The sequence below is a fragment of the Syngnathoides biaculeatus genome, chromosome 4 (assembly GCF_019802595.1).
Source record: "Syngnathoides biaculeatus isolate LvHL_M chromosome 4, ASM1980259v1, whole genome shotgun sequence".
In the NCBI taxonomy this organism is placed as follows: Eukaryota; Metazoa; Chordata; class Actinopteri; order Syngnathiformes; family Syngnathidae; genus Syngnathoides; species Syngnathoides biaculeatus.
The window spans coordinates 11,260,021-11,272,705 of NC_084643.1; positions in this window are offsets into that span (position 1 = coordinate 11,260,021).

Here is a 12,685-nt window from a genome sequence, read left to right on the forward strand (position 1 = left end):
TGAACGACACACAATGCAAGCGTTGCCTCGGAAACATCAACACCAAAGATTTTAACTCCCTGTTTCGAGTTTTTTTTTCCCCAATTTGATAGCGCCAAAGCACATATTTTTTATATTGGAACCCCGCTGAACCAAAAAAGTTACAAAAAGCTGCAGTTGTCAATGGTTTGACGGTTTCGGACTGTCACTGCACGTCGCCGGCGTAGAAAATTATTTCAGAGTAAAGTAATGATCATTTTCCAAACAATGAAGTGAAATTGCATCACTTTCCGCGGCACGCCCCCGACCGAGTATACTGACAACATTGAAGTTCCGGATCAAAAGATGAACATTTGGAATTGCAGTTTTCATTTCATGGCATTCACATCAAGATGTGTTCACCAACTCGGGACAGTGCGCCCCCCTTTTCCTAACGGAACAGCCATGTTTAAATGAACTCAAATTGAATCACAATTCATAATTGGAGGCATAATCCTTACGAGTTCTTCGTTTCAAATACTTTTCTGGCCTTTTTCAGTTGTTGCTTATTTCTGGGGGTTTCTCCCTTCAGTCTCCTCTTCAGGAGGTCAAACGCATACTCGATAGGGTTCTGGGCTGATGATTGACTTGGCCAGTCTAGGATCTCCCACTTCTACCCCCCTTTTTTGTCTTAGCAGTGATTTTTGGCCCATTGTCTTGTTGCATGATGCTGCTTCTCGCTATTCATTTAGTGTGCGTTTTTCTTCAAAATTAATCACCGCTCCTATTTTTTGTCGTGATAATTTTTTGGAAATTATATTACCTTAAAAAAATATCCAAAATGTAAAAACTGAATTCATAATATATTTAGAAAGAAAAAGCAACAGAAAAAAAAACCAAATATATATAGTAGAAACAGGATTAAAAAAAAAAAAAAAAAAGAGTAACAGCTGTAATAAAAATCTGCACTATCTGTCGGAACCGCAGAGTGATATCGTGGAGCATGACTGCAACTGCATTGCATGATGAGAAGTTGCGGGGACTCAATGTTTCCATGAAACGTGCATCCCGGGACTCACATAGTTTCTAGTGTAAAATGATTTTTTCTTTTTAATAAATATATAGTATCTCTCTCGATCGAGATTGTCTCTCTCTCTCTCACACACACACCACACACACACACACACACACTCATCAGTGCATGAGAAATCACCTAATGAGGAATGGGTCGCACATTTCCACAAACTCATTAACCCGCGAACGAGTGGGACTAATTGCGGCGTTCAGTTAATGCGATTCCGCATCTGTCGGCGGGCGAGCAGGCAGGACCCGCGCAGGTCGAAAGTGGTGGGCCCTGCACCGGGGGGGGGCGTGGATTTAGAATAACATCCCGTTCGTACGGTGTTGCTCCGTTTATTGCATTTGTACCACGGGCGGTCCCGATCATGCCACGTCGGCCTGAGAAGGCACCTGAGCGAGCGCACCTGATCACGGCCACCCCACGGTCAGATATTACAAACGCTCGGGTTGCGTGCTCTGCTGTGTGGAACTAAAGATGGTGTTTGCGAGCAAGATTTGAACGTTGGCCCACTTTAAAAAGTGTGCAGTGGAGATGAAGGCAGACGCAGATTCAGCTTACACAAAATAGCAGCGCTAGCAGCAGCAAGCTAGCATTAGCACTGCGGACGCGACTTTTTCCAAAGAGTTTTACGATGACACTAAAGGCTCCATTGCTGTAATAAGGCCGACGCCCGCCACAGGCATATCCGCCGTCTGTGGCCGTGCCCCAATCAAATGCACCGAAATTCGGCCTTTGACGATCATCCGTCTTAGACTTATCGTGCCGGACGTCAATGTGCGATCAAAAAAGGTGTGAAATGTATTGGTTGCTTCTGAATTGTCCTTTCTCTCTGCTTCTTTTTTTTTGTGCTGGTCTTCAACATATTCCATAATTGTTTCAGCAAAGGTGGAAAAGCCCAAAAGGTCACCAGAGGTCAGTGAGGCAGGGTCATGGCACAGTAAACGATTGACACCCCGTTAGTCCGGGCTTCTGTCCCTGACGGGTTGTTTGTCCTCGGGTACGCTGGTTTCGTTCAAACCAAATCAGAGGTACAAGATGGGGGGCAGAGAGCGATGATTTTTGCTTATATTTTTTCACAGATCATTTCACTCATTTCCCACTGGACATAATGACATGACATAATGCCAGTTTTGTTTTGTTTTTTTGAAGGTTTTTGAAGCTCCCCCTTTCGGTGCAGTGTGAGTACTTACGCCACCTCTTCTGGTATTTGTACAGCATAGACGATTCAAGTACTGTATTTTTACAAAACATCAACAAAATGCAGAGGGGCAGCGGACCTCTGGTGACCCGCTGTACTTTTTGCTTGCATTTTATATTTAATATGCTGCTAACTATTTTGTCTGTGCAGTCCAGTTCCGCAGGAATTTGAGTTCTCTAACAAACATTATTTGGGAATGGAAAATGGACAAATTCATGCACAAACAAACAAAAGTGTTTTGTTTTTGTGGGTTTTTTTTTTTTTACATCTTGTATACAACAACTCCGATTGACTTTACTCACATTTTGCAGTTCGGTGTCTCGAAAGTGGTTTGAATGCGTCCTTTCATTTGTCTGAAATTATATCCCAAAATAATATGCAAACTCATTTGTCGTATGAAGTGGAAATAGTGAAATCAACATTTTTACTTTGAAAAAGAATTACAACCGAATGATGTTGAACCTTTTTTTTTTTTTTTTTTCACGTTTTAAATACAAAATTGTTTGTTTTTGGAGATCACGGAGCTTTACCTTAAGCTGCGTCTCTTCTCGGGCATGAGTGAAATATTGCGTGCGCGCGCTTAGGACGCTCAACCCTAATGGGCAGCCACGCGCGGGGGGGGGGGGTCTCCTCGCCGTGTCTCATTAGGGATTTGCTGTGCTTATTTCCTTATTTTGTGAGAGTGAATAGACAGCCTCCGTCAGGACAATGCGTCATGGCAACAAAAGGACTAATTAGCAATCAATTAGGGGCATGTTTCTGTCTTGCACCTTTTATGTGGCTGCAGTGGAGAGCAGGTTACCGCTCAGCGTGGCCCATTCACGCACGCACACCACCTGCTGTACGGCGATGTGCAGGGATGTACTCGGCTTGCTGTAATTGGCTCACGCAGCCTTTGATTGACGACAATTTTCTCAAGAAAGGAGAGTGGGGGGGGGGGGGTCTCTTCAAATGAATATTAGGCGGACTTTTGAGATCAGTTTTACATTTCTATTCCACACGTTAAAATGTATGGAATCAGCAAGGTGGGGTGGGGGTGGGGGGTGGTCAGGTGATGACACCGAGTGAAAAATTTCCAAAAGGTGCACAAGAAAAAAAAAAAAGAGAAAAGAAACAAAAACGTTTTGACTACTGCAGACAACATTTTGCTGTGCATGTGGCATTACAAACATGATTTTGGCCATCGCTTGAAAGTGGCTCAGGATGTTCTCCCACACTAGTATGGCTGGAGAAACGTGGGGTGGGGGGATGGTAATTATGATAATGTGCAAATATGCAGATCAGTTTACTTTGGTGTTTAACTGCACTGTGTGTGTGTTTCTTTCGGCTTGTCCCTTTCGGGGTCGCCACAGCGTATCATCTCAGATGAACGCATATATACGTTTGGCACAATGTTTACGCCGGATGCCCTTCCTGACGCAACCCTTCTCAGGGAGTGGGATAGGAACCCACAACCCCTGGTTTACCAAAACCAGTGCTCGAACCACTGAGCTACGGGGCCTCTGGTGTTTAACTGCACTCCAGCAATTAAGATCGTAAAGCACTCCATTATAAAACAAAGCTCATAGCTACAATGTTATATGCATATGTTGTGGTGCCTTTGTTTTTGTTTTTTTTTTTTTTAAACTGAAAAACTGGATAGCAATGAATTGTATAAAGAACGCCACAGCTTTATGATTTGGGCGACATGATTTCCAATCACTGGCCAGCCGCAGAGAAACCGCCGCGTGTGCTGCAGGAAGTGATCCAATTTCAGGTCATCGCTTCCAAAATGCCCAATTATATATGACAAATAATGCATCTATGCTTATCTATCTATCTATGCCATCGGCTTATCGTGACACAGTAGAACCTGCAACGAACATATTCACCTGTTGTTGTTCATAGAACAACAGAATTGTTGCTTTGTCTTCAATTAAACGGGCCCACATTCTGCACTCTATATAGATGAATAAACCAAGACATAATTATTCTTTTTCAAGTGTTTGTTTTTTTCCTTGTGTTTCTTTTTCGGGTGACATTTTTTTGCGGGGGTGTGTTGTCATGAGATTTATCACTCATGGCAAAGCCAGTGCCGTCGTGGCCCGAGTGCCTCTCGCACCACTTGTGAAGTTGTCTTGGTTGGGTACATTAGATTAATAGATGAGATAAAATAAATAGATAAGATAGATAGATATCTCGTAAAGGAGGGATGAGTAACATAATATGCAGCACAGATGATTTGCTTTCACAGGCTTCATACAATGATGTCGCCGGCCGGATCTGGCCCCCAGGCCTTGAGTTTGACACCTGTGGCTTAATATGATGAAACGTGATCCATCCATCAGTTTTCTTAATACAGCTTCTCCTCATTAATGCTCAGCTGGAGCTACATACTTAGATTAGAGAGAGAGAGAGAGAGAGAGAGAGAGAGGAGAGAGAGAGAGAGAGAGAGAGAGAGAGGAGAGAGAGAGAGAGAGAGAGAGATAGATAGATAGCAGACTATTATAGCGAGTATTTGGGTTTTTTTTTTTTTTCCTCCTTGGTGCGTGTCACCGGTTCTGCTCATTTGCATATAGTCGATCTAAATCTGGGACCGGAGCAGGTGGAATTGTTCCATGCAAGTATTTTCGAGCAGGGGGGAGAAAAGAAACAAGAGAAAATGTGGTTTGTCGAACGCACGTTCGCACACGGGGGACGAGGAGGAGGCTGCGAGGGCCTCTCGTGCTAACAAGTCTGCATCTCAACAAGCCACATCCATCATCATCAGCGCTCACATCTGCTCATAGACTCGGACTTAAATCTCACTAACCCCCCCATCCCCCCCCCCCCCCACCGCCGCCGAGCCTCCACTTTTCTCCCTCCCCACCCACTTCACCCTCTCCATTTCCTCTTCACCTCTCGTCACCTCTCGCTACTCCCTCTGCTGAATCTGCATCACGGGCTTTGCGACGTACAGCCTGCACGCACGTGTGTGTGCGCGTGTGTGTCGCCACCATCCTTTGAATCAATATTTAATGATGATGTTATCAGTGGTTTTATGTTTAATTTAGCTCGTGTCAGTATGAATGAGACGCTGTCAGTTTTACGGCGTGCAGCATTTATTTTGTGTTAATGGCCGGCGCCTGGCGGCGCGCACAAAAGCGAAACCCGCCGGACGTCAGATGGATTGTTGTGCGTCGCTTGGTCCACGTGGACATGCATGTCGCACGCGCACGCTCCCAATTTGACTCAGGGGTGCAGCTCCCACCGCTCCCTGTAGGTGGCGGCGTCACATCGCTTTGGATCTGACATCAGCACAGCTTTTTCGGAGAAGACCAAGATTACGGGGTGGAGCTCGTTTTGTCAAGTAGATTACGAAGGACAGAAATGCACACGTTGGACACGTTTATGCATGTAGAGTATATCTCCCATAAAGGTTATGTTTTTATGTGTGTGACAATCATCAGAATCAGAATCATCTTTATTGGCCAAGTGTGTGGGAAACATACAAGAAATTTGTCTCCGGTAGCTCTAGTAGGACCGACTTACACATGACGTGACTTTTTGGGGTTTCTTTGGACAATTGTACAAACGCTTTCGAGTGCTCCAGCATTTCGAGCAGTTGGAGTGCCTGATACGGGGCCATCAAACTCTTTTTTTGTCGCAGGCCACATTGTAGTTACGGTTTCCCTCGGAGTGCCGTTATGATTGTGAAACCATAAAAATATTGAATCCCCTCATAATACTACACACCCTGTGGCCTCATAGGACAACAGTCCAGCGCAATTTCCATTTTGCAAAGGGGGTCAAAGACTGGTTTAAAGTGACGAATCGTGCGATTATCTGAAAGCATGTCGATTGTGCAGGTGGTGCAGACGCTACTCAGGTGCGAGAAGCTCGTAGCGGGAAACAACAATGTGGACTTGGTGGTGCGGCCTGCTGCGATTACTACAGTGAGTGCACGAGTTATGTATGATGTACTGGAGTAATAATTGGTCCGGCAAAATGTGACAACAAACTCAACTAACCCTCATGAGAAAAGATGATAATAATGTTTGGGGAACGTCGTGTCAAAAAAAAAGCCGCATTCCAGCCCTGCCTGCTCGTTGCAAGTTTCTTATTTGGAAATCTGTAAATTGTTTTTGCTTCTTTTGTTTTGTTTTGTTATGTTGTTCCCTTCAGAAACACACTTCCTCAGCCGTATTTTTGTGAGTCTGAGGTGGCACAAAAAGCGAAAAAAAAAACAAACAAATATTAGCACTGTTGTGCTTGATTGTGACTTCACACCCCCCGCAAAAAATAAAATAAAAGTTAAAATGAAAAAAAAAAAAATCATGTTTTTGCTAAGGCACCAGTGCAGTTAGTGAAACCAATCCACCATCTAGCACTCATTACTGAAGAATGGAAAAAGTCAAGAAGAAACTTTTTTTCCAGGGGAAAGCAGGTTGACTCGTGCAATAGCAACAAATTTGAAACATGGATTTTATATCGCAATCAGTCATAACATGATGGTGGCTAAATAATATATGGCAAGCTCAAGTGCTCATCAGTCCTAGAATGACAGTTTGAACAAAGAAGTAGAAAGCACAGAGCGCACAATTTCAACACAAATTCAAACAGTGAGCAAGCAAGCTAATGTATTGATGGCCATAATGCAGAATTTGCCCTGGCATAAAAAAAAAAAAAAAAAAAAAAAAATTATTCCGGCTGTTGGTTTCCCATCAGCAGTTCTGAATTGAACTGATAAACGTCATATTTAAAATCTACGATTTCAAGGGCTTTTTATTCGGAATCTTAATGATGTTAAACTTGGATTAAGGTAATATATTGTGTTGTTTTAGTTTCTCAAACATTTGGTATTTTTTTTTGTACATTTTCTGCAGTTTCAAGACATAATGAAGCAACTTTGTATTTGTTTTTTCAAACCATCCTTGTCACCTTGTTTCAGGTACATCATGATGATTAACATCAGAACAGAAGAGTGTATGTGACAGAAGAGTGTCTGCTAGGATGAAGGGCAAAGTTTACAAAACAGCGGTGAGGCCGGCCATGATGTACGGATTAGAGACGGTGGCGCTGAAGAAACAACAGGAAGCAGAAATGAAGATGTTGAGGTTCTCGCTCGGAGTGAGCAGCTCGGATAGGATTAGAAATGAGCTCATTCGAGGGACGGCCAAAGCTGGATGTTTTGGAGACAAGGCTTGAGAGAGCAGACTTCGATGGTTTGGACATGTTCAGAGGCGAGAGAGTGAGTACATTGGTAGAAGGATGCTGAGGATGGAGCTCCCAGGCAAAAGAGCGAGAGGAAGACCAAAGAGAAGGTTTACGGATGTGGTGAGGGAAGACATGAGGGCAGTCGGGGTTAGAGAGGAAGATGCAGGAGATAAGACCAAGATGGCAAAAGATGACACGCTGCGGCGACCCCTAACGGGACAAGCCGAAAGGAAAAGAAGAAGATGATGATGATGTTAATCATCATCATCATCATCATCATCTGAGTTTTGCGTGGCATTTTGTTTCTTTGATTCAAGACTCTGTTTTATGCATTTTGTACATGAACTTACCACACGTGATATTTGTTCTTGCTCTTTAAAGTTGCTTTTGCTGTTGCCATTTTTTAGGTTCAGAAGATATTCAGACTCCCTTGGAATGTCATATACATCAACTAAAATGCCCTTTTTTTGGGGGGGGGGGTGATATTTCAATGGTATTCTTATAATGGCTCAAATAGAAATTCAACAATAAATAATCCCAAAACCATATTATTGGCAGATGTGGAGGTATTCAATATATATATATATATATATATATAATTTTTTTTTTTTTTTTTTTTGTAGCGGGCCAAAAGCAGACCTGACACAGCGCTTTCCTTTTTTTTAAAAAATATGTTTGGAAATAAAATGAAAAAAAAAAAAAAAAAAAAAAAGACTCTCACCATTTTGTGGGGCCGCGAGTGTGTCCGGGGGGTCCCAAGCAGCCGTTTGGGTCGCTTTCGCCTCGGGCCTTCTGCTCCTAAAAATAGAAGATCAAAGCCCGAGGCAGCAAAGAAAAGCGAAAACAAGACTTTGATGCGACATTTCTTACTGCACAGCCTCTCTCATTGATTCCCAAATGAAACGCGATCCATCAAATCACCCCATTTTGACATTTGGCCGAGCGAGCGCTCGGAAAAGCAGAGGCAATAATTATGACGGCATATTCTCGGCCATTTTTCTCCCAATAACAAGTCATTTTTAATCCAATTAGGGCCCTCTAACGTGAGAGGCATAATACGGCGGCCCCTGGGACACATGAGAGAATATGCGGGACATTTATCCCGACAGTCAATATTGAATTTCTCAGCAAGCAGCTGTGGCTGCTCGCGCTGACATTCTCCACCTCTGCACAGTGATCCGTCCTGATTAAAGCGGCTTTTCTACTTCATCAACATTCATTATGTGACCCAGCCACGCGTGGCCACGTGGGGGTGCGGTTGGAGGGGGGCAGTAAACTTACATGCTCGCCCTACTGTACTTTTGCCGAAAAGCGATACGACGCGTCGGCGTCGGACGCTCCTTTCCCCCGACTCGCTGTCAGTTTGTGTGCTGGTATTCCCCGAAAACTTTCCCATCGTGTCAAATTCACGTTTCTTTAACTTTTTACGCCAAGTGCCACGTAAAAAAAAAAAAAAAATCCAGTAGCTCTCCAAGTACCACCACAATCTTCTTTTCCTTTCGGCCCACAGCGCGTCATCTTTTAAGCCTACCTCGTGCATCCCTGACAACATCCATCCACCTTTTCTTTGGTCTTCCTTTGAACGGCAGCTCCATCCTCGGCACCTTTCACTCTCTCGCCTCCGAACATGTTCAAACCATGGAAGTCTGCTCTCTCTAACCTCGTCTCCACAACATCCAACTCCGGCTGTCCCTCTAATGAGCTCGTTTCTAATCCTATCCGAGCTGCTCACTCCGAGCGAGAACCGCAACATCTCCAGTTCTGCTTCCTGTTGTTTCTTCGGCGCCACCGTCCGTCTCTAATCCGTCCATCAAGGCCCGACTCACCGCTGTTTTGTAAACTTTGCCCTTCTTCATCCTAGCGGAGACTCTTCTGTCACATAGAACACCAGACACCTTCCGCCAACTGTTCCATCCGGCTTGGACCGCAATGAAAACATTGAAATACAGTAGTGTAGTAAGCCCAGGTGCTAATCAAAATCAAAGTGGGTTTTTTTTTTCCCTAAAAAGTATATTCAAAATTATTGTAAGCAACTATAACGTTGTCCTCCAGTACTGTCCTTCAATGTAGTAAAATAAAAACACATGTAAAAGAAACAATTTGGACCAAAATGTTTGCAGACAAACTGTTCCAAAAGATAAACGGCAACTGAGCTGTACATCAAAAATGTCCATGCCCCACATGAATATAATAATAGTTGATGTCATTCAATGATTCTCAAGTACCGCTAGTTACTCCTTAAAAGGATGGCTGACCTTTCACCCGCTCTTCGGCGATCAAAAAACCTTGCCTCATAATCTTACTTCCAATCAAACATCACCAAATGTGTACTGCCGAAAACCAGAGGACTAAAAAAAAAAAAAAAGATTACAAGTTTCTTTCTTTTTTTTATTTTTAGGGGGCACAGAGGACCACTTTAGGCCCCCGCGAGGCATGATCTAAACACTTTTGCTTACATAAATGATATTTTAAGACAATGTTGTATATAATATTAGGTATTTGTAAAGTATGAGGAGTTTTGTTATTTTGCCCCAAACAGGTGACGCAGCCCCTCCTCCAATCGGTGCCCAAGAAGTACCCCTCAGCCTGAAAAAGATCGTTGACCCCCGTTGAAGATAATAATTTGAAAATCTGAGGATGCATCACAATCATATTAGAGCTGCGATTATTATGATGTAGGAATACATTCCCTACACGTCCTCAAACAATAACCACAAGCGTGCATTCAAATCTTAGCTATAGTAGATCAAAAACAGTGAATAAAATAAAATATGATTTTTTTTTCTTCTGGAGCGTGAAGACCTGCGGCAGCTGTGACTCAATAGCGACATCTTGTGGTAGCTTGCAGAAAGCGTCCTCGCTGCGTTGCAATATGGAAAAATGGATTTCTTTCCATAGAAATGTGACCATTGGAATCCCGTTATAAAAAAAAATAAAATACCGGCGTAGAGAAAAAATGTTTTACTTTTGTAGATGTATTTTTTTATTTTTCCATTTTAAATTAGCCGTGGACAAATGAGGCGCCGCAATTGCGAGCTGATTGCAGTCAATAACGTTTATGCAGAGCTCTGAATCATTGTCATTGAGTGCATCGATTACGTGCCCTAATCAATGATTATTAACTCGGATAAGATGAGTTAGGGCTGAGAAGAGTCAGAATGATGGACGGGGAGTCACGCCGACCGCAATATTAGGTACACCGGCAAAGTCTCGAACCTTCTAATATTAATCAAAAAGAGTGCGCCATAAAAGAATCTGCGCCATCTCTTGACAATACACATTTATGGCAGAACCCTGCATATTCCAGAATTTGTGACTTTGGGTTAGCGGCTCGGGGACGCGCTGGACCGGTTTCAGGGCACACATATTTTTTAAAAATGAATAATAATAATTTATGCTGGCATTCACATCTATCGACAGTGTCGGTTGGGAGATTACTTTAGATTAGTTACCCCGTTGAAAATGTAATAGTCGTGTAACTATTCCAATTCCCTTCTCCTGGTAATGTGACGGATTTCATTTTGATATGACTGCATCAACAGGACTCTTAATTGTTTCCTCTCAAAAGGCGATGATGAAAATGTACTTGTAAATAATTAATACGAAATATTTGTTGAAGTCTACGCGTACGTCATGATGGCATGTTGATCTCATGACGACCGTACATCATTCAGACAAATGAATGTTCCATTTAAAAAAGTAAAAAAAGACAACTGTTCAAAAATGAATGTTTGTGTTCAAAAGCTGAACGATACATGATAACCAACCTTTTCAAAAATCACCGAAAAATGAATTATAGACGTGGCAGGTTTGAGACTTCGGCAGTGGGTGTCAAACTTTTGGGAGATGAAGTTTCAAAGTCTCTGTTGGATAAAGTTTTGAACAACGTTTGTTGTGTTTTGATTTGGCGCTCGGAGAGCACAGTGGCCTATCGTTTCGCAAGTCTGCCTCACATTTCCGAGGGTTGGAGTTGGAATCTCAGCTTATTCTGTGAGACGGGATGTCGCTCTTGCGCCTTTCTTGGGTCTCCTCAGTGCACTCCAGATAAAAGTCAACTCGGCACAGGAAGGCCGGAGCGGCTGTAAGATTCAAACCTTGAACTTTGTAACGCTGAGGCAGACGCGCTAACCACTCAACCGTCACTGTGCTTTCCAAATGAACTGATCTACAAATCCTGACAGTAGATCAGTTTTTGCTATTTTCAAACAGAAACAAACAGTTGACTGGTCAGCAGCAAAAATGAAAAATAAACAAAACCGGGAGGCGTCCCCAGAAGTTGAGTGCTGGGGGGGCAAGGGAAGGTGGTGGGGGGGGGTCATTAAAGGAATACGGCGGTCCTCCATCGCTCTTTGTGATTTGGGAGGGGAGGGAGAGGAAGAAAATCCATGCAGGGCTTCGCGCTCATCTCTCTCTGTCCGGCAAGTCCAAACGGGGAGGGGTCGGCTCATTTGGACCCCCCCCCCCCCCCCCCCCCCAGGAGATGAATGGGTCAAGATGCACTGCCCCACCAGGATCGCGCAGGTGACTGGGTCAACATCAAGCGGGAGGCCCAATAAATGTTCTCTTTCTGCCAGGCAGGCAGGGTGCATGCCGGGAAACCAAAGCCACACGGGCGCTGGATCGTGTGCCGGGTCAACAATCATTGCAATTTGACTCCGGGGCCACATGACGCCACGCGGGGAACGTCGGGTCGGACCGCCGGAAGCAATCATTTGACGCAGGGGACACCCTCCCAGCTATAACCCTGATCTAGTTGCATCTGCAATGCAAAATCTTTGTGAGATTTTTACTCTTCGAAGATCAAAAGCCGCTCAACTTTTTGTTTTTCCTCAATCACGTTGCGAGGAAAGAGTAGTTCTTCATATTGGCCACCGGGGGGCGCCAGACGCTACTACTTCGATTGGGAATTTTTAAAAGGAATCGCAAAAATTTCCATTTGTTTTGCATTTCTCTGCTTCATTGTTCATTGTGTGTGTTGGGTTTCAGCTTTTAGAAATCGTTGCAAAAATCAATATTAGTCTCAAATCGTTTGAGTTTAAATTACTGTGATCATTTTATTCAGTTTTAACATGTTTTTTTTTTCTCTAAATTTCCCCATTTATATGCATTATTCTTTTCATCTATGAAAAATAAATAAATTAAAATTTATTTATGCCAGTGACTGGCAGAACGTGAACGGGAACCTTTTAGGCTGAGACGGCCATAAATGGCAAAATGTCACTTCAAATATTTGAAAAACTAAATACAGTCGTAGTTGAGCATTTACGTAGAAC